This window comes from Theropithecus gelada, chromosome 9, assembly GCF_003255815.1.
Source record: "Theropithecus gelada isolate Dixy chromosome 9, Tgel_1.0, whole genome shotgun sequence".
Classification (NCBI taxonomy): Eukaryota; Metazoa; Chordata; class Mammalia; order Primates; family Cercopithecidae; genus Theropithecus; species Theropithecus gelada.
The window spans coordinates 79,452,666-79,480,173 of NC_037677.1; the positions used below are offsets into that span (position 1 = coordinate 79,452,666).

General features: G+C 34.2%; 1 protein-coding gene across 16 annotated transcripts in view; it reads left to right on the forward strand.

Moving 5' to 3' along the window:
• Positions 1-27,508, forward strand: part of PCDH15 (protocadherin related 15) — a 1,828,063-nt gene that overhangs the window by 863,230 nt on the left and 937,325 nt on the right. The gene's annotated exons all lie outside the window — the stretch shown is intronic.

The following is a 27,508-nucleotide window of genomic DNA, read 5'->3' on the forward strand; positions in this document are numbered from 1 at the left end:
GCACCTGTTGTTTCCTGACTTTTTAATGATCGCCATTCTAANTTTGTTTTTTTCTTGTAAATTTGTTTGAGTTCTTTGTAGGTTCTGGATATTAGCCCTTTGTCAGATGAGTAGATTGCAAAAATTTTTTCCCATTCTGTAGGTTGCCTGTTCACTCTGATGGTAGTTTCTTTTGCTGTGCAGAAGCTCTTTAGTTTAATGAGATCCCATTTGTCAATTTTGGCCTTTGCTGCCGTTGCTTTTTGTGTTTTAGACATGAAGTCTTTGCCCATGCCTATGTCCTGAATGGTACTACCTAGGTTTTCCTCTAGGGTTTTTATGGTATTAGGTCTAACATTTAAGTCTCTAATCCATCTTGAATTAATTTTCGTATATGGAGTAAGGAAAGGATCCAGTTTCAGCTTTCTACTTATGGCTAGCCAATTTTCCCAACACCATTTATTAAATAGGGAATCCTTTCCCCATTTTTTGTTTCTCTCAGGTTTGTCAAAGATCAGATGGCTGTAGATGTGTGGTATTATTTCTGAGGACTGTGTTCTATTCCATTGGTCTATATCTCTGTTTTGGTACCAGTCCCATGCTGTTTTGGTTACTGTAGCCTTGTAGTATAGTTTGAAGTCAGGTAGTGTGATGCCTCCAGCTTTATTCTTTTGACTTAGGATTGTCTTGGAGATGCGGGCTCTTTTGGTTCCATATGAACTTTAAAGCAGTTTTTTCCAATTCTGTGAAGAAACTTGTTGGTAGCTTGATGGGAATGGCATTGAATCTATAAATAACCTTGGGCAGTATGGCCATTTTCACGATATTAATTCTTCCTATCCATGAGCATGGTATGTTCTTCCATTTGTTTGTGTCCTCTTTTATTTCACTGAGCAGTGGTTTGTAGTTCTCCTTGAAGAGGTCCTTTACATCCCTTATAAGTTGGATTCCTAGGTTTAATCATCATTCTTGATGACTAATAGGTTCAGTTTTAATTTCATCATTAAAATTAATGGAGGAGTTTTCTCCAGTCCTCTTTAATATTTAAAACAGTTTTTCAATACTCTATGTTTATATTCAATATTTAAAAATATTTTTGAATTTGTAATAAATTTTGAGCCAAACAGTTGTGTATTTTGCAAAAGCCTGAAAAGATGTCTGCAGATTAGAGAACATGAATATGTTGTCAAGTAGTCTAAGTAACAACCCTAAGTCTATGATGTTAAAATATAGCATTTATGGTTGCAGAAGTTAGTAAATATGATTGTATAATCAGTGGGAAGATTATATTAAGAACAAAAAAATGTGTATAGTGGATAAATTTTTTTTTTTTTTTTTTTTTTTTTTTTTTTTTGAGACGGAGTCACTGTCTGTTTCCCAGGCTGGAGTGCAGTGGCACGATCTCTGCTCACTGCAAGCTCCTCCTCCCGGGTTCACGCCATTCTCCTGCCTCAGCCTCCCGAGTAACTGGGACTACAGGCTGCCACCACCACGCCCAGTTAATTTTTTTTGTATTTTTTAGTAGAGACGGGTTTTCACCATGTTAGCCAGGATGTTCTCGATCTCCTGACCTCGTGATCCACCCACTTTGGCCTCCCAAAGTGCTGGATAAATCATTTTTTTATAATCCTAAAGTTAACTAATTTGTATCAACTTAACACATATTATTGATTCAGCAACTAATCATTACTCAGTGTAGTCCCTGTCTTTGAAGAGCTCATAAGTACATAGAGACCTAAAACAAATGAAATCTTTACAGTGTGATAAGCACTGCAATAGAAAAATACTCAAAATCTGTGTTAAAAAGATTTAACTCCTTTAAGCTGGTACACAGTATATATTAAAAAGATGAAAGGTTACATATGTTCAAAAATGATTTTAATCAAAACAAATGAGATTTGTTATTATTGCTTTTATATTTTGTTTCCTCTGACTAGGAAACAGTGTATTTCAGATATTTTATCATTGGTTGTTCAAAAATCAATGAATGGATGGATTAATGGATGTCAGTTCATACCAGATATTTCAGCTACAGTTAAAAAAATCTTTGGTTAGAATCTAAAAGGAAATTATCTAAAGAGCACTCTAAGCACTTAATGTAATATTTATCTGATTTTTAAATCTAACTCACTTGGTCTGGCGGTTTTTCTATTTTTTTAAAAAGTCCTCATGATCACTTAATTAAAGTATTCTCTATTCTTACAACTTGCACATACAAGAAGATCTAATCTTTGTAGTCCTCCTTACAATAAAAAAAATTACATGAGTATATAATAGTGTGGCATAATTTTTAACTTTAATTACAACCATGTATATAAATAATATACAGGATAAATTGTGAGAACAAGGGTATGTAAGGTAATTTATAATTTCATCTTTTATAAATGATCAGATAATAGCTGAGAGAGGCTCCACCTTGACAAAGTTGATTGTTCCAGATAGCACAGCAGGATAACTTACTACATGCATGTGATTTTAAATGTTCAAAAAACTTTTCATATTTTAACCAAAATAGCACAAAACAAAGAAATTGATCTGCAGTCATATTTAATAAAAGTGCATACACAAAACTTTAAATAGTGCATAAAATAATATAAGCCATCATGCCCGATGGAATCAGAATTCTATCTTTGTAAACATAAAATGGAGAATGTCTTGTTATTTGTACTTTCTGATGCAGCACTGCAGGCCACACATAGGCTTATATCTTTTTTTTTTTTTTTAATTTATTTATTGTTATTATACTTTAAGTTGTAGGGTACATGTGCATAACGTGCAGGTTTGTTACATATGTATACTTGTGCCATGTTGGTGTGCTGCACCCATCAACTCGTCATTTACATCAGGTATAACTCCCAATGCAATCCCTCCCCCCACCCCCTCCCCATGATAGGCCCCGGTGTGTGATGTTCCCCTTCCTGAGTCCAAGTGATTTCATTGTTCAGTTCCCACCTATGAGTGAGAACATGCGGTGTTTGGTTTTCTGTTCTTGTGATAGTTTGCTAAGAATGATGGTTTCCAGCTGCATCCATGTCCCTACAAAGGACACAAACTCATCCTTTTTTATGGCTGCATAGTATTCCATGGTGTATATGTGCCACATTTTCTTACTCCAATCTGGCACTGATGGACATTTGGGTTGATTCCAAGTCTTTGCTATTGTGAATAGTGCTGCAATAAACATACGTCTGCATGTGTCTTTATAGCAGCATGATTTATAATCCTTTGAGTATATCCCCAGTAATGGGATGGCTGGGTCATATGGTACATCTAGTTCTAGATCCTTGAGGAATCGCCATACTGTTTTCCGTAATGGTTGAACTAGTTTACAATCCCACCAACAGTGTAAAAGTGTTCCTATTTCTCCACATCCTCTCCAGCACCTGTTGTTTCCTGACTTTTTAATGATCGCCATTCTAACTGGTGTGAGATGGTATCTCATTGTGGTTTTGATTTGCATTTCTCTGATGGCCAGTGATGATGAGCACTTTTTCATGTGTCTGTTGGCTGTATGAATGTCTTCTTTTGAAAAATGTCTGTTCATATCCTTTGCCCACTTTTTGATGGGGTTGTTTGTTTGTTTCTTGTAAATTTGTTTGAGTTATTTGTAGGTTCTGGATATTAGCCCTTTGTCAGATGAGTAGATTGCAAAAATTTTTTCCCATTCTGTAGGTTGCCTGTTCACTCTGATGGTAGTTTCTTTTGCTGTGCAGAAGCTCTTTAGTTTAATTAGATCCCATTTGTCAATTTTGGCTTTTGCTGCTGTTGCTTTTGGTGTTTTAGACATGAAGTCTTTGCCCATGCCTATGTCCTGAATGGTACTACCTAGGTTTTCCTCTAGGGTTTTTATGGTATTAGGTCTAACATTTAAGTCTCTAATCCATCTTGAATTAATTTTTGTATAAGGAGTAAGGAAAGGATCTAGTTTCAGCTTTCTACTTATGGCTAGCCAATTTCCCAGCACCATTTATTAAATAGGGAATCCTTTCCCCATTTCTTGTTTTTCTCAGGTTTGTCAAAGATCAGATGGCTGTAGATGTGTGGTATTATTTCTGAGGACTGTGTTCTGTTCCATTGGTCTATATCTCTGTTTTGGTACCAGTCCCATGCTGTTTTGGTTACTGTAGCCTTGTAGTATAGTTTGAAGTCAGGTAGCGTGATGCCTCCAGCTTTATTCTTTTGACTTAGGATTGTCTTGGAGATGCGGGCTCTTTTTTGGTTCCATATGAACTTTAAAGCAGTTTTTTCCAATTCTGTGAAGAAACTCATTGGTAGCTTGATGGGGATGGCATTGAATCTATAAATAACCTTGGGCAGTATGGCCATTTTCACGATATTNCTAGTGGGGGATGTCTCCCAGTTAGGCTACTCAGGGGTCAGGGACCCACTTGAGCAGGCAGTCTGTCCGTTCTCAGATCTCAACCTCCGTGTTGGGAGATCCACCGCTGTCTTCAAAGCTGTCAGACAGAGTCGCTTGCGACTGCAGAGGTTTCTGCTGCTTTTTGTTGTTGTTGTTGTTGTTTAGCTGTGCCCTGTCCCCAGAGGTGGAGTCTACAGAGACTGGCAGGTCTCCTTGAACTGCTGTGAGCTCCACCCAGTTGGATCTTCCCAGGGCTTTGTTTACCTACTTAAGCCTCAGCAATGGCGGGCGCCCCTCCCCCAGCCTCCCTGCTGCCTTGCTGGTAGATCACAGACTGCTGTGCTAGCAATGAGGGAGGCTCCGTGGGTGTGGGACCCTCCCGGCCAGGTGTGGAATATGATCTCCTGGTGTGCCTGTTTGCTTAAAGCACAGTATTGGGGTGGGAGTTACCCGATTTTCCAGGTGTTGTGTGTCTCAGTTCCCCTGGCTAGGAAAAGGGATTCCCTTCCCCCTTGCGCTTCCCAGGTGAGGCAATGCCTCTCCCTGCTTCAGCTCTTGCTGGTCAGGCTGCAGCAGCTGACCAGCACCGATTGTCCGGCACTCCCCAGTGAGATGAACCCAGTACCTCAGTTGAAAATGCAGAAATCACGGGTCTTCTGTTTCGCTCGCGCTGGGAGTTGGAGACTGGACCTGTTCCTATTCGGCCATCTTGCTCCGCCCCCCGGCTTATAGCTTATGTATATATTGTGAAATCACCTTTAAAAATACCAAGGTGATATCATCCAAATTACTTTAAGCCATGACATAATGGATCATTTCCCTGTGTGATTATGGGATTAACTTCAGTTGGATGCTTCAGATTTTTTGATATTCTAATAATATGTGTGCTACCTGATTTCTATTAATTTGAAAAAGTATGTGGTATAGTGTTGAAATTATTATCTGGAACATCAAAGGAATTTCCAGTTTTACTATTAAATGAGAACAGTTTCCTACTTAAAACGAATATTGATCCAAGACCCTTCTCTCATATGACTAGTACAGAGACCCAATAGGCACTGGAATAAGTGTTCAAAACTGAGGTGGATACACCAGGGATGAAACAGACAGGAGTAGCCAGACTTGCCAGATTCATGGGGTAAGTTCCAAAATGGAGATAAAATAATGTTGTTGTTGCTTTATGAATAGTAATTATTGTCATAACCAACTTAATGCTGTGAATTAATATGTGCTGATAAGTTGTCATGTAGCAGGTACTTATTTTTATTGAGAAATTTTAAGGTGATGTGATGGGTGCCTCATGCTTATTATCTGTATTTTCCCCAAACAATAATGAATTTGAATATTTGAATTTTTATGGCTTTTCATAACTACCTTTGAATCTTTTCAGCTTTCTGAACTTTAAATTGTAAATTTTATTACAAATTAATAAACATTAATAAATTCAACCCATTCTTTATTCAAAAAAACCTATTTGCTGAAAATTTTAATTTAGTATAAAAATTCTATAAACATATACATATGCTTCTCAAAAAATAAATAAATAAAATGCTCTTTTATTTTTATCATGATGGGACCCAGGCTTTGGATAAAATGACTGCTGAGATGTAAGTTCTATTAGGTTGCTGCAGAGATGTGTTTAAATTAGGAATATTTCAATTCAAAATTATGTACCTTGATAGTATATACTATATGCAAGTTGAAATTTTCTTTTTTCTTTCAAATTATATAATTTTTTACTGTACCAAAAATTACATTTTTGAGGTATAATAGGGACTACTAGTAGGTTGTAGACATTATTCAATTTTTAAAATAAAAATGGCAAAATAAATGATAGAGTATTTCGAATCTGGCCTGATTCAAAATATTTTTTTTTCAGTTCTGCTAGAAGAAAAACTATGTTTAAGGTCTTGAAGTTCCCACATATACGTATATAATTATATATATATATTTATATGTGTATATATAATTATATATGTACACATACACACAGAACCACCATTTTTTTCTTCTTATGAATTCCAATTTAATTTGAATTATAATGTATTATCTCTGTATGCAACTGCAACAACAAACAACTAAAGAGGAAGAGTGATTCTTACAAAGCAATTCTTACCAAATTAATCAGTTCTTATTAAGTAAAATCCTATATATTAATGCGCTGAGCAAACAAGCTCAATTATATTCTTGAAATACAGCCCCCAAAATAGTCCTCAAAATAAGGTCAAGATCTGGACCAAGGCACTTTCAAGAGGATTCTCTTGCAATTTATAATTGGTGCTTAGTAAGCTATAGAAAATTCAAGTTTAATAAAAAGAATAAATTGTTCATTGAGTGGTTGAAGAATTATCAAAGAAAGGAAGCTCAAAATAAGTCCTTCCTTACTATATAAAAGACAAATATTTATCACATTTATGACTGTAACTCCTTGGAGAAAATTATTTAGAATCTCATGTTTTAAGGTGATTTATTACATATGGAAATAGTGTTAAAACAAATACATAAATGGAATGAATAAGATAACAAACTTGAAGATCGATCATAGCATTTTAAAATATGATTACCATTTTATTTAATATTTCAAGACTTTTAAAGAAAATACTTTTAAAATATTTATTATAGACTGTGATATTTCAGTGGAAGCTGAATGAATTTGTTTATAGGCAATGTTGAGAAAATACTACTCTGCAGAAGGCGTGATAAGCTATCACTGTATTGGAAATGTTTATCCAATTTCTACTTACATAAATCACAGCAAGTTGCAATGTTTGTTTAGTAATATGAAAAATAAAACTACAATAGTAGATTAATATATAAGAAAAATTATATGAGCTCTACCTTTGAAAAAATATTTCAACTATCCTATCAATTTATATTTTAATTTAAGTTCACTAAATAATGAACGTTATGCATAGTAATTGAAATTATTTTAAATTTATCATATAATTCCCCCAAATATTTAATACATTATCTTAAAACTTACACTTACACAAATTGCTTTACCTGCTCTACGGGTAAAATGCATAATTATATTCAGTTGTTGAGGAAAGAATAGATCCTACTGGTGACATTTTTTTTCTCATATCATTCAAAGTGATTTGTACTCTATGCAGTCAACAATACAAAATGAATATGTTGGAAACACAGTCTTCAGTGCTTTCATTTACGCTTGATTCACCAGGATTTTTGACCAGATATGTATGTTCCTAAAGTCAATAGCAACAAATCATTTTGGGAGAGTATTTGTAATATATTTGATTGATAAGCACAAAAAGAACAGAAAGGAAAACACATCAACAGATTAATGATAGAATACATCATTGAGTGTTCATTCTTGATTTTGCTTTCATATTTTTGTAATTGTTACAAAGCCTATCACTATTAGGGGGGTTTCGAAATTCCCAAGATCAAACATAACCATGTGACGGGCTTAATCATAGCCTCCCCAAAGATAGCCAAACCTTTAATTCCCACAACCTATGAATAAGTAACTTTACATGGCAATATCAAATTTTTCAAATATAGTTCAGACTACAAACTTCAAGATAGGGAGATTATTCTGTATTATCCTGGTTTCCTCAATGTAATCTTTTGAGACCTTAGATGCACAGAAATTTCTCTGACTGGAAACAAGAGAGAAGTGGCAGAAGGGAAAGTCAGATTCCAAATGTCAAGAGGTTTTACCATGCTGGTTCTGAGATGTAGGAGGACATGTGCCGGGACCAGAGAGGTATCTTTAAGGAGGAAGGGCAGTCTCAGTGACAGCCAGGAAGGAAAGAGCAGTCTTAGCTCTATAACAGGAATCTGAATTCTGCCAGCAATCTGAATGAGATTGAAAGCAGTTCCCGGAACCTTCTTATAAGTATCCCGCTGACCAACAGCTAAGTTTGATCCTTTGAAACCCAAAGAAGAGAAATTAGCAAATGCAACTCCAACATCTGACCTAAAGAGCTGTGATATAATAAGGTGTTGCTCTAAACCACTAGGCTTTTTCTAACTTATTTTAGCAGCAATATAAATCTAATACAAGCATGAGTAAGTCCTGGAGTTGTACAGAGTGGTGATTATAGTTAATAAAAATGTATACTTGACCATTGCTGACACTAGTGTTAAATAATCTCACCATGAAAAAAGCATGTGAAGTGATGAATATATTAATTAGCTTGGTTGTGGTAATGTCACAATGCATGCATATATCAAAACATAACATGGTATGCTGTAAATATACACAATATTTACTTGTCACCCATACATTAATAAAACTGGGAAAAAAGAAAAAAATACTGAATCTAACACAAGCAGCATGTAAACTTATTTTATGTATTAACTTATTATTACTAGCCTTCCTAAAAATTTCATTCAAATAATTTATATACATAGTGTATATATAATAAATAATTTATATATAGTGTATATATGATATAATTTATACATAATTTATATACTATATAATTATAATATATTACATTATATATATTATATTATAATTTATATATATAAGTATATATATAATTTATATATATTTATACACACTGTAGGCTTTTTTTGTATAACAAGAGCTAGGAAAAACAACAGTAAGTCATTGAGCAAACAAAATAAATTTTCAGATTCAAAATTTCTAAATAAAATCTGCTTACTGAACAATCTCTTGTCAGCTCACTCAATACTATGCTGGCAACTATTTGATTACATGTATGATAATTTTTATAATTTTTAGTTATGTTTAATTGTTTAGGAATTGATATCTAAATACCCATGTCATCTTAATATAAAAACTTTTTAAAAAGACTCTTGATTATATGGCAATGCTTCATTAATTTCTTTATTTCCCTGGAGAAAAGCAGATGGTACACTTATTCTAAGTCTCTCTTTTCCATTTCTTCCAAGTTCATTGAAAGCTTTTTCATATAAAATTTTCTCTATCATCAGTAATGGTAGTAAGAGTAGCTAATTCATTATTTAAGCTTACCATGCATTAAGCAATGTATTAAGTGCTTTACATTTAAGACTCTTAATAATGCCACAAGATAAATACTATATTTTCTCTATATTTTCAATAACAATCATGAGACCCAGTGATAAGTTGCCCAACTTAATCTATCTGATAAGTGGAACTGCCTGATTATCTGAACCACAAGTATTTAAGACAAAGTCTGTGCTTTTAAGTGCTATTCTATACTACTTTCCAACTAGCTAATGTGGGCTTGGGCTCTGGTGATTATTCTATCTACTAAATAATAAAAAGTAAATTCAAATATTTTATTCCAACACTAACTAGAAAGCAATATATGCTAAATAGTTCTGGTTTAGATTTGTTATTTCATTTTTAAAATTATATATTTCCAAATATTTCTGGTTTAGTATACATTCTTTATAAAATGTTAACTCTTCAAAACCATCTTTATTCAGCATCTCTTGTATTGCACGTATTGATCTAAGTCTGAACATATGGCAGTGACTACATATGTAAAAAAAAAAAAAAAAAAAACCCACATAGAATAGTTATTCAATTCTAGGTCTAGTGTGAAGTGATAAGCAAAGAAATTAAGCAAAATATGCAGTAGATCATATGATAATAGATCATTTAACAAAAAGCAGAGCAGATAAATAAAGGGATGAATAAGGATGTTACTTAAAATGCTGAAGTGAGATAAGACTTCACTAGCGAGGTGCCATTTGAGCAGAGACTTGAAGAAGGTCAGGGATTGAGCCACATGGCTTTCTGGAGTAAGAGCTTTCCAGGAAAGGGGGAGAATAAATGCAAAACTCATGAAGCAGGAGTGTACATAGCATGTTTGCAAAAACATCATAAAGACAGCATAGTTGGATCAGAGTGAATTAGGGATAGACACATACACTATTAAGTCATAAAACTTATGGGGACCAAATCTGTTGATCTGAGTGAGATAGAGTGATGTGATATGGCCTGTGTTGACACAATTACTAGAATACTGTGTTCTAAACAAAGTCTATGATGGTAAAGGTAGAAGGATTTCTATTTAAAAACCTAATCAAAAAACGAGGTTACTATGAATCACAGCTTGAGCTAGGGTGGTAAAGTTATGAGATGTTATGAGAGTTATGAGATGTGGTATGATAAATACAATTAACAAGAGATTCATTGAAAAAGAGAGTCAAATAGGATACCATTATGTATTAGATACAACAAAAGAAAGACTAAGAGATATCAAGGATGACTTGAGGGGTTTTAGTTTTAGCAATCTGAAGAATGGTATTACACTTGAATCAAATGGGAAAGTTGACAGAAGGAGCTGTTTTGAAAAAGAATATGAGGAGTTTGATTTTGAACATTATTATTGAGACTTGTATTGGACATCCTAATAGAAAGGTGGGGTAGATAATTGGATATATTAGTATGCAATTCAAAGGAGATGTTCAGATTGGTAGGTTTATATCATAAATGAGATTTCAAATCATAGGACTAGATGATGTTATTAAGAAATGCAGTAAATTTAAATAGAGAAAAAAACATACACCTGAATTCTGAACCCTTTTTACCCCAAGATTTAGAGATTAGACATGATGAAGTACCTGCAAAGGAGACTAAGAAACTTTGTAAAAGGAAAACCTGGAGAGTGTTGTCAACTGAAAATACAATAAGGATATTTTTGTCAATAAGGAGAGAGTCATCAACTGTATGAAATGCTGCTGCTACTTGGGAGGCTGAGGTGGAAGGACCATTTGAATCCAGGAAGTTGAAGCTGCAGTGAGCTGCTGCCCTCCAGCCTGGGTGACAGAGCAAGATCTTGTCTCCAAAAAGAAAAAGAAAAAAAAAAATGTTGCTGATAATTCAAGCAACATGAGTATGGAAAATTGACCATTGGATTTAGTGATTTGGTCATTGACAGTGTGATTTCAGGAATGTAGTAGAGATAAGGTACTGATTAGATAGGGTTCAAGTGTGAATGAGAGTAGAGAAATATAAAAAAAAAAAGTATAGAGAACTTCAAAAAGTGTTATAAATGGGGCCAGGCACGGTGACTCACGCCTGTAATCCCAACACTTTGGGAGGCCGACGTGGGTGGACCACGAGGTCAAGAGTTCAAGACCATCCTGGCCAAAATTGTGAAACCCCATCTCTACTAAAAATACAAAAAAAAAAAAAATTAGCCAGGTGTGGTGGCAGGAGCTTGTAATCACAGCTACTCAGGAAGCTGAGGCAGAAAATTGCTTGAACCCAGGGGGCGGGCATTTCAGTGAGCTGAGACGCCGTCTCAAAATAATAATAATAATAATAAAGTTATTGATGAGTTGTAATAGTTGTTAGAATTCCTATGAGGTTCCACAGCATGAAACGTATGAGACAGTATGCTAATGAGTATGATAGAGTAAAGGGGATACATTTTATAATCCTGAGGAAGGAACAATTCTGGGAGCAATATCCTTAAACAGATTAAAGTGAAGTTAATTATAGAGTCATCAGGAATAATATCACATAGCAATAATAAAACACCAGAAAGTCCTGTATTACTTCTTTCTAATTTTTTGCTGACTGTAAATTTAAGAGAAAATATTGATTGATCCTCTCCTGAATTTGAGTAATATGGATTTTTGTTTTTCTTAATAAAATATGATTTATATTTTTTCCAGAAGGCAAACAACTTTCTTTAACTTCTTACCCAGTCTATGTGTAGTGTACACAAAGAGAAAGGGACTCCTGTTTTTTCCTTGATTAGTAATTTTTTTTCTTGTATCAGTTGGATTCACCTAGGGAATATAAATTTATATAATTTATATTTAACTCTTATGCCTGACAAGATGCTGACATTAGTAATGATATATAAATTAACTAATAATAAGTTTTAAGTGGTAATTAAGCCTTGATATAATTTAAAGCAGAAGCATCAAGTGAGAAACAAATTCAATTTGGTATGCTTTTAAACTCTTTAAAGTAAAAATGTAAAACTTTTTCACAAAATACAGTGCTGTGAAATATGAAAACCTTTTCAACTTTATTTCACTAATTTATCTCTTTCTCTCACTGTTTTCATCATTTCTCCCCTGTGGTTGTTTTGCATGACACTATTTCTCTTTCATAAGTTCTAATTTGAACAATTTTTCTGGCAATGGAAATTTAAACATATTCTCACTTTTATTGCCTTATTTTTATTGTTGCTGTTTTTTTTCTTATTCCAGATATATTGCATGATTAATTTTCGCAACTAGAAGATATATAATGTATATAGACTATATTTCACACAAAGACACTGCACATCTTATTACAGAGGAAAAGTGATGATTCTTGGTGTTACCACTTACACAACATATCATGGAGTACATAGTGTGAAGTTATGAATCCTAACGTTAAATATCAGAATGTTCTTGCCATATGAAGCATGAAAACTAATGTGAGCATAACCTTGTCTTCTTGTCTATGAAATTGTGTTTCCAATGGCAAGGTTTTCTCAATATCATTACCCTCTGGAGGTTATGCCGTGTCCTAAAGTAAAGAGTCTGTACTTTGAAGTCAGCGTGATTTTGGATGACTTTCTTAATAGATCTGAACTTCCAATTTCTCATCAATAAATGATTATCTTTCTCAGTGGTTTTAACAGTGATTATACAGGCTAATATATATAAAGTACTTCGCATAAAGAATGGCACATTGTGGAAGGTCATTAGGTATTTTTTTTTCACTGTAATACAGGTAATACTTTTGGTGTTTTAAAATGTATTTACTCATTCACTAAATCTATTGAGTGCTTACCATGTCCAAACAAAATTCTGGGTATCAGGATAAGAGTAGTTTAAAAAATAAAAGACAAAAGTAGTTTAAAAAATAATAGATCGCAGTGGTGCGATCTTGGCTCACTGCAAGCTCCGCCTCCCGGGTTCACGCCATTCTCCTGACTCAACCTCCTGAGTAGCCGGGACTACAGGCCCCCGCCACCTCACCCAGCTAAGTTTTTGTATTTTTAGTAGGGACGGGGTTTCACCATGTTAGCCAGGATGGTCTCGATCTGATCCGCCCGCCTCGGCCTCCCAAAGTGCTGGGATTGCAGGCGTGAGCCACTGGCCCAAAGGTTGCTTCTTATCCATTTATTGTGCCTTACGCATTGCCCTTTCTCACTTGAATTGCTTGCATGGAACTAGTCGTTGTCTTCACTTCCCTGACATATATTCAGAAGACATCTTCATTTGGGACCAGTTTGAATTGATCCTGCATGCTTATCTCTTACTCAGAGTATATTTTTTCCTTGATCTATCCTATCAACACATGTTCCGACAGATGAGGTCATGAGGTTTACCCTATGCTACATGACCTGCTCAGCTTAATAGTTCTGTAATAATCATCATTGAAATTGTGTGTAAACTGGATTGTTACAAAGAGGTATTTTATGCAGCAATCAAAATTTGGTAATGCATCATTTACTTAGTTTTGAGCATTCTTGGACTTAAAATCTTTATTTTTTCTTATTCCAGTCTATACTTTCTGCCCTAAACACAATGAGTCTGGCACGCCTTTGCATAACCATGATTCATAGGAGTCACATTTCTCTAGGTTTTGTAATAGATTCTGAAGAGAAATAGATGAAAAAAGCATGCCGGTGAATTTAGTATACTGACAGGCTCATGTCTTCTCTTAGTATTTACTGTGTTCTTGCACTTTGAATTAGCAAATCTCAACATTTCTATATCTGACGTGGCAAGCTCATTGAGTGAACCAATTTTTGATCAGGTTGTGCCTAGAATAAAGCTAGACAAGAGAGATAAAAAAGTTTATAAGATGCTTAAAGACCACTGAAAAAAAATATATATGTATGTATTTATTTTTCTTTGCCTTACTTTCTACTCCAGTTTGCTTTTATCATTACATGTTGAACCCAGGATGAGAAAACCTTGGTAAAAGTTCTTTTCCTTCTTCAGGATGATAAAAAAAAATCTCTTTTTACTTTTAAAAATTAGATCTAATACATTATACTTGCATGTTAATAGGCTTATCATAAATTTCCCTAGGAAATTTGCAGATTTCTCCTGAAACTTAGAAAAAGGCAGAATATTCTGTACTGATCATTTTTTTCTTGTCCTATTTGTTTATCTATTCATGTATTTACTTTTCATGGATACATAAGAGTTGTACATATATAAATATGTTGTACATATATAAATATGTTGTACATACATATATATGGCATAAAATACCTCTTTGTAACAATCCAATTTACACACAATTTCAATGATGATTATTACAGAACATATATATGTACAACATATTTATATATGTACAACTCTTATGTATCCATGAAAAGTAAATGTGGTATTTTGATACATGTACTAATCATTTTTTGATACATGTGCTAATCATTTTTTCTTGTTCTATTAATCTATTCACATACTTACTTTTGTGCATATTTATATAGTACAACTCTTATGTATCCATGAAAAGTAAATGTGATATTTTGATACATGCATACCACATGTAAAAATCAAATCACTGTATCTAGGTTATCCATTACCACAAAGATTTATTATTTATTTGTTATGGGAACATTTCAAATATTCTATCTATTTTGACATATACAATAACTTAGTAACTAGTCAACTTACAGTATGAAATTGAGCTCTAGAACTTATTTCTTCTGCCTAACTGTATGTTTGGTTCCATTAACCAAATAAACTCCACACAGTTCCATGATTATTCTCCAGAGCTATTTTCTCCAGTTAGCAATATAAGTACACGCAGTTGAGAAAGGGTATTTTCAAGGTGGTATTAGATTGTACTCTTAATGAAATTTGAAACTTCCTAACATCTGTATTCTTAGTGTCTCGTGGAATCTGAGCTACAAATTGTGAAATGTATTCTGGTTTTCTATACATATATGACATCTCACTGTTTACCACCTGTTGTAGTGCACCAATATTATACAGGTTTGCTGGCAAAGCCCTGCATTTCTTTTTCCCCAGTATTACCCTTTGTGTTTATCTCTACCAACCACCTGGCACTCTCCTGCTTTCACAAAAAAGCAGGGTGGGTTCATCCTCAAAATGAGCCTCCCTGTTACCCAGAAGACAGATGAAATAGTGTCCTCTCACAGATGGTCTGTGATGTATACCTTGGCTGAATATCTAATCATGACAAGTAATCAGGGATTAACTGCAAGTTGCTAGAATCAACTTAAATTGTGACACAAACGTATGCTTTAAAAGCGAAAAATAATAAAAATATTATTTCAAGATGATAAAAACTTCGGCAACTATACTTTATCTAAAATATGTGTTTCACAATTGTGTTTCATTTTAGTGCCACATGTCTAAACAGTTCAAATGTGTCAATGCAATTATGAAATATTTCTTTCATTGTAAAACCAGTGTTTTTATGATTGCACTTTAAAAAAGGCTAGTTAAAATGTTCAAACATTTAATAAATGTTTCAATTTATCGAATATTTCAATTTAAAATTTTTCAATTTCAATTTCAATAATAAATATTTCAATTTAAAATAAATATTTTAATTCTTTGGAATGATGAAGTTACAATGCTTAAGCATTTCGTAAGTATTTACTCCTTTAAAAGGAATGTTTTAACCATTTAAGATGGTTTAACAAAAAAATATTTTGGGGTTTTGAAATATTTTTTCAAACAAGACAAACATAAAGTTATAGCTAAAATCTCAATAGTATGTTGTTTGATTTGAGAGATGGAAGGTATTTGTCTCATTTGGTTTTACTGAATGATTCAGCTATGCCATAAAAGTTAGAAATATCAACTCTTGGGTTCATAAGAACACTTTATTATCATCATTGTCATTAGTTATTACTTGAGATATTGCAATCTACTTTTTCTTCAAAAGACTGTGTTTTTCCTAAACATATTCAACCCAGCCTAGACCAAATTCTTGCATTTTTAAAAGATACAACATGTTCTGCTAATATCTCCAGCAAATTTTTTTTGAAGTTAATTTATATGTAAATACTTTTACAACATGAATTTTACCCTAATTAGCATTTCTTATAAGAAAAGAAAAATAAGCAATGGCAATTTTACTCTGCAATATTCTTGCATATGTTTATGATTAATATGCTCTGACGTTATGCTATAGCTCAGACATAGGTAAAATGTGATTCAAGGTTAAATTAGTTGGAGAGTATATCTGAGTTCTCACTTTATGGTAAGGAGAATGGTCCTCTAACCATGTCCAACGCTTGCTGTCGGTGGTATGGACTCTGTGTTTAGACTAATGTTAGGAGAGATATATATATGTTATTATCACTGGTTGACATTCTATTTCCTTAATTTTTACTAATATCTATTCCCCAGAATACTCCAATTGCTTATGAATAATATTTCAGTTCTGTATTTAAACTTCCTCTGTAAAGCTTGCACTTTGATTATAGACATAGGTCGGTTTGACTGAGCAGAATGCTTCCATCATTATTTGGATAAAATAATGATAGTTTTCCTTTGGAGAATTACTCCTTACCTGTTTTGTTTTGTTTTGTGACAGAGTCTCACTATGTTGCCCAGGTTGGAGTGCAGTGGCACGATTTCAGTTCACTGCAACCTCCACCTCCCAGGTTCAAGCGATTTTCCTGTCTCAGCCTCCTGAGTAGCTTGGATTTCAAATGTGTACCACCATGTCTGGCTAATTTTTGTATTTTGGGTAGAGAGGGGGTTTCACCTATGTTGGCCAGGTGGGTCTCGAACTCCTGACTTCAAGTGATCCACCTGTCTCGGCCCTCAAAAGTGCTGGCATTACAGACATGAACCACTGTGCCCAGCCGCTTACCTGTTCTTAATCCATTGGTTTCAAAACCTGATAGTCTAGCTTCAGAGTTGAACATATTACCTAGGTCATTCTGTGTCTACACTCTATATATATATATATATATATGTTTCTATACATATAGTGTATATAGTGGCTCCTCGATTTACGATGCGGTTGTGTCCTGATAAACACATCATAAATTGACAACATTTTAAGTCAAAATGCCATTCTTTACAACAGTGATTAATTAAGACGTCATAAACATGACCAAAACTACACAAAATTAGTATCAGTTTTAAAATTTGGACTGGAAGTGCCTGAAACAAATTATTTTAAGGGGGCAAGATTCAGGCAGAAAGGCAAGAAGTATAGAATTTTAGAGCTTGTTGGGATCATATTTACCAACATTATTAAGAAAGCCAGCCTGAAAATTAAGCCATCGTAGAGGAAGCCAGAGAGACAAAGAGGCAGGCAAGTCCTTAATAACACTGTTTGAGGCTCGGAATTCATTTGGTCTTTCTTTGAACTACCAGTAACTTAAACTACCAGTTATATTGTTTCGAGTCAATATAGTTGAACTATGTTGTGTTGTGTTGTATTGTATTGTATTGTATTGTATTGTATTGTATTGTACAGTATTTCATGAGTTAGTTTGGCATTGAATTTCTGCACAGAAGAGTGGCATGTCTATTATTTCATCTTAACATGCATACATTTGAACTCAGATACTTCAGTTTACCCATATTCCTCAGCCATTTCCATTATGTCTGAGAAAGCGAACTATTAACAAAGAGATAATAGATACATGAAAATGATGCTTATCAATTTAACTAACTTTGCATTTTTCTGCCATCTAAAATCAACATTTATTTCTAAACATCTTAAATTGTTTGTGATGTTCACAGTCCTGATAAATAAACACAAAGGATGGATCATTGAACTCAGTAACTTCAAAAACATAAAATGATCAAGAGTGCCAACATCATCAAACACTGCTGTTAAAAACACAGGCTGGGGCAGCAGTTCGTGAATTGCATGGATACTTCCACATTTGCACTCAGATTTGAGTTAATTTGAATAAGATATTTAGTATCCACTTCTGTTGTTCTCATTATCCAAAGTGTTAACACATTAGATGAGGCACAGGCTGGTGTGTGTGGGAGGAGATGTTCCTCACATCAGTGAGGCTATTGATAGAAAAAAAAAAAAATATATATATATATGTTGTGTTATCCAGATGTTCATCCCATCTGTTTTAAAACAGTTATTCAAAGAGCTAATGGTGAATAGAACTTCAAAGAACTAGCGAGGTAAACTAAAAAGGAAATGTGGTCAGTTATCTACTTTGATAATTTGTAAAGTATATTCTGGGAAAACAGTTTGAGGTATTGTTCCCTTGATATATTGCATATTAGTTTTTACCACTTTAAAATTATGATTAAAGTTGTCAACATTTTATAAGCAAGTACTCATTACAATTCCTGAAAGTATGTATAGAAAAACTTCAATGAATTGTTTTGAGCATTTTCTTAGTAAATGTAAGTTATGCCCTGTGAGCCAAGTATATGTTTATATCGCTATTTGCTGAGATTCATATGAACTGACTACTCTTACTCACCCTATACATGGGATTAGGTGATGAAATAAACGGTGAAGGAAACAAGGAGAAGGCACTAATTCAATCCTGTAACCCAAGACTGTTTTTGCTCAGGGTATAGGAGTGAAAGCATCATTCGGGGCTGCAGCCGTACAGAGACATCCATTACCTCAACAAATTCAGCCCCCAAATGTCAGTGTAGGATAGATGATAAAACCTAAGTGTGAATCTATTCCCTGAAGAAAACTTAAAGATTTATCACGTAAAAAGTTAGGGAAGATTTTATGTCCTGATAATGTGCATTATTGATTGAAAATGTCTACACAGCTTAGAAAGGATGTTGTCAATTTATTTATTGATAACAATTTTTAAAATGTATTGCCAAGAGACAAATAATGCCCTAATTCTGCTCTCAGGCATGGCCTTGATATTTTCTAAATTAAGATGAATGAATCATATATGCCTAAGGAATTGAACTGCATAAATGCAGGTTGTTTCTATAAGAGAGAGAAAACAGAACTATCAAAAGAAAGTATTGAAACGGAAATTTATTTAGAATTTGTATATATTAGCACTGAATTTTATTAATATATCATTTTTAGGAAACTTACTCATATTTAAATGTATTACATTGTTCCTTTTTATTTTGAAAACTGTGTTCTGCTTCATTCCTGAGGGTTCACAGCAAATTTAGGAAATGCTCACATTTTGCAACCTGAACAAAGGAAAATTTAGGTGTTTGCCTGATAGTGTTCAAGTGGAATTGAACACTCCTAAAAATAATTTTCTTTAAATACGTCACATTCTTTATTATAAAGAAATGATGATAGTACTTTTCAAATTCCTACGTGAAATCTAATTGATAATTTTAAGTGATTTTATTTCATCTGTATATAAGGGTGCCGTGAAGTAGTAAGATAGATGGAGGGAGAGGGAAGGCAGAGACAGGAAGTGAAGTATAAGAATGACAGGCACTGAAAGACATGCCCAAGGGCACATGCCATAGAGATAAAAGGAGAGTCAGTGAGAGACCAGGAAATGAGAGGGCAGAAGAAGCCAGACCTAGAGGAGGCAAGGATAAAAGAAAGTACAGGCATAATTCAGAAAAATTGGAAAGATGAAATAAAGATAAATCATATAACCAGGAAAGTCTTGCTGATGAGAAGCCTTAAAGAATATAGTCTAATATTTGTCATTGTAAACATATAAAACATGTTAATTTATTGAAAAGAGATAGTTCCAAACACAACCCAAAAGTTCAATTGGTTAGGTTTTTATTTGGATTTCCTTTGTAATGATATCATCCAAGCTTTTCTACAACTAGAATAAATTTGAGTACTCTCATTGATCTGGTTTCATTGCCTTTATTTAAAGGAACAGAGCACTCACAAATGAAGTATAAAATAAAACTTTACATTAATATACAGAGATACTCAAAATTATATATATATATATACACACACACACACATATATATATAGTGTACATAGAGGCTCCTCGATTTATGATGCAGTTGTGTCCTGATAAACACATCATAAATTGACAACATTTTAAGTCAAAATGCCATTTTGTAAACGTGATGGGATGGAAAAGACAGTATCCAAAAAGCACCAGCAACACAGTACACTGTAGAGTATCATTTATTTACACTCATGATCTTGTGGCTGGCTGGGGTCTGCAGCCTAGTATCATGGGAGAGTATTTTACCATACATTAATAGTCTGGAAAATACCACAATTCAAAATTTGATGAAACATTTCTACCAAATGACTATGGCTTTCACACCACCATAAATTCAAAAATTGTAAGTTGAACCATTTAAAGTTGGAAGCCATCTGTATTTACATACTAAAACATTTTAATTTGAGGAACTATTTAATAAACTACATGGTATCTAATTTGCATGTTAAAATATTTCAGATAACTTTATACCAAAAGCATATTCATGTTTTTCTTTTTCATGTATATTCTTATTAATATTCTACTTAACCAGCATTTGTTAGTGCTCCTTTGGTTATAAGGGAAAGAACAATAGTTCTTTCTAAAGCAATGAAGGATGTTACAGTGAGTTTTTCAGGCATGGCTGTATTCAGAAACCCAATAAGACCCCTGAGGAATCTGTTTCTTTTGATGCCTTTTGCTTGTGTCCCATGATGTTTGGCTTTAACTCTCAGTCAAGATTTGTCCATGCAGATGTATATCAAGGCTGCTGACAACTCAATAGCTAAATTCATAATTGCAATTACTAAGGAAAGGAGCCCTTCTCTCTCTCTCTCTCTCTCAGCATAAATACAACTTTAAGGAATAATCGAATTGGTCTTTTTTAGGTCTCTTGTCATTGTTGGTGGGCATAGCACTGTGATTACCATAAAGAAGGCCAATGAAGTAGTTTTCTAAAGGAAAGCCAATTTTTAAGAAGGTAGAATTCTGAGCAAGCAAAAAACAGGTGATATAGACAGACGTTTCTCATTTCTTAGCAGTTTGGCATACACATGTATGTTTCTAATAAAGACAGTTTCCAATTGACCCCAGCTAATAGAACACAACTATCTTAACTAGAACTGAATATATCCTGGTTGGAAGCAGAACATTCATAAAGCAGAGTTTTATACTTCTCCTGTATATCTCATGCTATCAAAAGACACTTACTATCATATTTTTTTGAGACATATGATAATTCTATTGAATGAGAGCTTGCTTCATAAAGCCAAGCATCCTCTGTCTTCAAATAAAATAAAAGGAAGTCCAAATAGTAAACACATTAAGACAGAGCCCCCTCCTACTTAGGAATTTTATTTTTATTGACATAAATTGCACAGTGGATGTATCAAAGTAGAACTCAGAGACAGTTAAAGTGCTGAGAATTTACTTGCGTATATGTGGAAAAATTGTGAAGTCTGTTGTCCCGATCTAAGGCAAGGCAAAGCCAGCATTTATAAAGGAAATAGCCATAGTTTCTCTCTCTGTCTCTCTCTTTCACAGACACACACACGCACGACTGGTTTGTTTAGCATATCCTAGTTTGTCAGGTGGGTTGCGGTGGAGTTCTGTGCAAAACCATTACTGTTTCACCAAGTCTACTAAATGTATTTTTCCAAGATCTGTGTGAGCCCATTTTACTCATTGGGCTGCAGATTTTTGATAGAAGCTATGTCCATGCATGGCTTATTCTATATTGATGGGAGAAAAGTCTAATTCGAGCAGAGAGCCAAACAAACATGGAGTCCTGCACTGTAGTCAAGATATTTCTCTGTATTTACATATGGAAAAAAATGACTGCTGGTCTCTTATTACATAATGGACACTGTATAAAGGATAGGGACACGTCAGTAATAAGATAGCTTCTCTTTTTGCACTCATGGTATTTACTGTTTTTTTGTTTTTATTTTTATTTTTTTAATTATTATTATTTTTTTTTGAGACAGAGTCTTTCTCTGTCACCCAGGCTGGAGTGCAATGGCGGGATCTCAGCTCACTGCAACTTCTGCCTCCCGGGCTCAAACTATTCTTCTGCCTCAGCCTCCTGAGTAGCTAGGATTACAGGCAGCTGCCACCATGCCCAGCTAAATTTTTTTTTTTTTTTTTTTGTATTTTTAATAGAGACAAGGTTTCACCATGTTGGTCAGGCTGGTCTTGAACTCCTGACCTCAGGTGATCCACCCGCCTTGGACTCCCAAAGTGCTGGAATTACAGGTGTGAACCACCGCACCCGGTCTCATGGTGTTTACGTGATAGAGAGAGAGAGAGAAAGTAACATCCAGTTAGCATCCATTGTGCTCTACATACTGTAATAAGAACTTTGTATGCATTTATTATTATAAATATTATCCTTCATAACCCAATGAAAAAAGGTGTCGCATTATTCTGATGAGCCAACAGATGTTTTTAGTTCATTTTTATTAATCTTATACAGTAGATTATGTAACTAATTTAACTGATTTAAAATGAAAAATACACAGCTAGATCTTTTTGTATGGACATGTTTGGATTAATTCATAATTCATATATATGTTTACTATTGTGTCATAAAGACCTATACTATCTTACTTTATTTTATCATAAGAAGATGTATCTTTCTCTTCCCTAAACCATTAAAATTCTCTTCCTAAAACATGTCTAGGATTATAAATAAATTTCTTCTACAATTAATATAATTTGAGTAAGGTGTGACTAAGAAATATAATTCTAGAGCTGCACCCTTAAGCATTTTAAGAATGAGGCATAATAGGTTAAGTAAATGTTTGCAGTATTTTAGTCGGAATAAACTTCATTTGGCTCAGTCTCTAGAAAAACTAATACAATACTAAGCTATATTTTTAAGAACAAATTATATTAATTATTTCCCATATTATACTTGGTTCCTCATAAGAAAATTAAACCAATATTGGCATTGCCTTCAACAAGCTGCTTTCTGTATAAAGGGAAACTTTGTTGGGTGCAGTGGCTCAAGGCTGTAATCCCAGCATTTTGGGAGGCTGAGGCGGGTGCATCACCTGAGGTCAGGAGATCGATACCAGCCTGGCCAACATGGCAAAACCCTGTTTCTACTAAAAATACAAAATAAGCCAGATGTGGTGGCAAGTGGCTGGGAGGCTGAGGCAGGAGAATCGCTTGAACCTGAGAGGCAGAGGTTGCAGTGAGCCAAGATCGTGCCATTGCACTTCAGCCTGGGTGACAGAGAAAGTGTCTGTCTAAAAAAAAAAAAAAAAAAAAAGAGAAAGAAAGAAAGAAAGAAAAACTCTAAGCGTGAAAAACATGGCAAATAAATTATCTTAATCTACTACCTACTTACAATATTTAGAAGATAATAGCTCGAATCTGGGAAGAACACATATGTGACTTGTGTAATTTTTTCTGGCATGTTTATAATCAATTATTTTGTGAGCAGCAGCACATTATAATAGGTTATGTCCATCAGGGTTTTGTTTCTTAAATAATGCATTCTGAAAAGAGCTGAAATAATCATATGGGATATAGTCTTTGAATTAGAATCTAAGGTCATCTAATCTTTTACATATAACTTCAAAATTTGAAAAAATAATGACAATAATTAAATTATGTAATTTATATCAGTGTCAATACTTATTCAAAATTTCTTTCTAGTGAAAATTTATTTCTATATTACCAATCAAAAATTGACACAATTTTTTTCTTAATTTAGTAATTAGATGTGTGTTGGCATATTGATGGTGTATTTTTTTTTGATCTACCAAGACTTAATAAGAACTTAATTTTGATTTTATATTTTAAATTATATTTGATATGTAGTGATATTAGATTTTTTTTGTAACTTTCAATCATGGAAAGGGTCCATCTTTCTTTACCAAAGATAATTGACCAGGAATAGCACCAATTCATCCTTGGCTCAATGTTCATTGATTGCACTATCTCAACCCACTAGAATTTCACTCAAACTAGAGTTTTACAGTGTTAACAATGTTATAATCGAAAAGAACTAATCTAAAGGAAGATTAAAAGCCAAACTTTCCAAAACCACTATGAAATTACTAAACCTGCCACTTTTCTTGGCAGTAAAGATTTTGGGGTCTGGGCGCGGTGGCTCACGCCTGTCATCCCAGCACTTTGGGAGGCCGAGACGCGCGGATCACGAGGTCAGGAGATTGAGACCATCCTGGCTAACACGGTGAAACTCTGTCTCTACTAAAAATATATATACACACACACACACAAAATTAGCCGGGAGTGGTGGCGGATGCCTGTGGTCTGAGCTACTCAGGAGGCTGAGGCAGGAGAATGTCATGAACCTGGGAGGCAGAGCCTGTAGTGAGCCAAGATTGTGCCACTACACTCCAGCCTGGGCGACAGAGCGAGACTCAGTCTCAAAAAATTAAAAAAAAAAAAAAAAAAAAAGATTTGGGTAAAACACTTCAATTTACACTCCAGATTTAGGGAAATGAGCTAGGACACGCTGGTGCCGATGTCACATTTTTGTGCTCAGCAAGGTGCTACCAGGAGAACGCATTTAACCTCTTCTTGCTCTAGTGTATATAGAGCAATATGGAAGTGTACTGATATAGTGCTTTAGGATTTTTCAGACCATTTGCACATACATTGTGGCATTTTATACTTACAACAATATAGTGGGAAGGAAAGTCAAATGTTTTTACATTGTGGTTAAAAAATGGAAGATAGTGATGAAATGACTTGGTAAGATCAAACAAGTAGTTGGGGTGAGAAAGCAATTCAAGTTTTATTTTGTTTTTTGTTGTTGTTGTTGTTGTTTTTTAATTCATGCCTCTGCTGGACGTGGTGACTCACACCTGTAATCCCAGCCCTTTAGAGGCCGAAGTGGGCAGATAGCTTGAGGTCAGGAGTTTGAGACCAGCCTGAGCAACATGGTGAAACCCCTTCTCTACTAAAAATACAAAGAAAGTTAGCTGGGCATGGTGTAGGTGTACACACCTGTAATTCCAGCTACTTGGGAGGCTGAGGCACCAGAATCACTTGAACCTGGGAGGCGGAGGTTTCTGTGAGCAGAGATCAGGCCACTGCCTTCCAGCCTGGATGACAGAGACCCTGTCTCGAAAAGAAAAAAAAAAAAATTACGTTTCTATTTTCTTATTCCATAGCATCCAAAATCCTCTGGTGCTAGATGTATCTGTATAATATACACCATGGATGTGCAAACATTGATGGAATATTTACATGTGGGTAACTCCTTACTTATTTGTACCTTTACTATGTGATAAATAGGCAGTCAGTATATGGTGCTGAATTCAAAACTACTCATTGGCATATAATTATATTGTCAATATAAATTTAGATCATGGGTTTTTAAAGATTCTTCTTTTTTTTGATTCAAGTGTGTCTGTTGGTAATTATTTTTGAACCTCAATTGCAACTTTATTTCTATAAGAATTTCTGACTTTTACCCTGTTTTAGATGGCCACACTATGCATTCCTCTTCCTGTGGTTCCGTGTATGCCATTGATAACAAGAGAGGAAAGGTGGAAGAGTTTGAGTGCAAATCCTTCCTGACTACTGATAAACCAGCAGGAAATAAGTGAGGTCCTGTCAGTTGGCTTCATAGTACTTTCATTGTTTTCAAATCCTAAAGATACACTCGGCATCATTTTTTTTTAGAAGCATGGGGGGCATCAAAAATGTAATAGAGTCACCCAGTTGAATGTATTCATGCAGGGATTTATATACTTCATAAAACCTGTAAAGAGGGTTTTTCTGACATATAGGAAAATTGTTTTATTCTTCACGGTGTTGAAAATGGTATTAGCCTTAGACAAATTCTGCAACAATATTTAGTGCTTATACATATTCCTGGTAATACAGATGTAGCTTTCAAAACAAATTGAAAGTACTATAAATATCCTTTAATATCCATTTCTCTGGAATAAAATATATTGAATAACAGGTTCACAATAAAACAAGTCTTTTCCTAACATTTTATTAATTATAATAGATTGGGAAACATGACTGTAAGATTTTTTTGTAGTAGGTAATGTTTTATTTTTTTTTATCTATCTATCTATCTATCTATCTATCTATCTATCTATCTATCTATTTATTTTTTTGGACATGGAGTCTCGCTGTGTCACCCAGGCTGGAGTGCAGTGGCGCGATCTCCTCTCTCTGCAAGCTCCACCTCCCGGGTTCACGCCATTCGCCTGCCTCAGCCTTCAGAGTAGCTGGGACTACATGCGCCCGCCACCACGCCCAGCTGATTTTTTTTTTTTTTTTTTTTTTTTAGTATTTTTAGTAGATACAGGGTTTCACCGTGTTAGCCAGGATGGTCTCGATCTCCTGACCTCGTGATCCGCCCGCCTCAGCCTCCCAAAGTGCTTCTTAATAGCATTATATGGCAATATAATGTAATACCCTTTTTATAATATTGGAAAAGCCTTTCAGTCAAAAAGTTTTATAACATCACTTTTGTAAATTTTCTGCTAATCTGATGGGACTTCATAAAGATACTGCCTAATTCTCTTTTCTTCTTGTGTATTATAGAGAATTAGTGTCTTTCATCCTTTAGATTGGACAAAGAAACATAAACATTTGGAAAAAATCTGTTTCCTTGATATAACAGAAAGCTCTAGAAATGGATTCAAAGAAGTGATTTTTGAGTCTGAACTTCGAAATTTTCTAGATAGTAAATTGGCTAATCATTTAATTCTATTTGTCCAATTTTTTCTCTAACATAGATGGTTGAATTAGACTTTAGACTGTTTTTAAGGATTCTTTTTCTGGGTGCAATATATCATGTTGCAAGTTTCTGAGCCCTTTGTGCTACATTACTCTTGAGTATTTGAAAATATCAAGATATTATTGTCAGTTATATATTTAGCGGGTGCCATCTGTTTGTGCATATTTTATAAGCAAATTTAAAAGCACACCTGTTTGAGCAACAGCAAGATAAACTGGAATAATCATGGACTTAGAATTACACAAACCTAATTATGAGTCCTGGCCCTCATACCAAGTGGTTAAATATGTCAGTCAACATTTTAACCATCTTGAGTCTGTTTTAATTCTTCAGCATAGTAGAGATAAATCTTATCTGGCAAAATTGGGAAGAATAAATAAGTTATTATGTATAGCTGTTATACATAGAATCCTTCTAAATGATACTTTGAAAACCATGCAGCACAAATATAAAATATTTTAATATTAGGATTAATACTAACAGTTTTATAAAGTACTTAGTTAACTAGTTTATAGAGACCATATGCTCGCTAAATGTTATAAACTCTTTTGGTATTTCTTTTAAATGTGCTTTTAACACCTATCTGTTTATTATAAAGACATAAATTGTTTATTACTGTTGCCAAGGCATGTAAAACTGGTATTTCTTGGCAACTACAAACTGGAT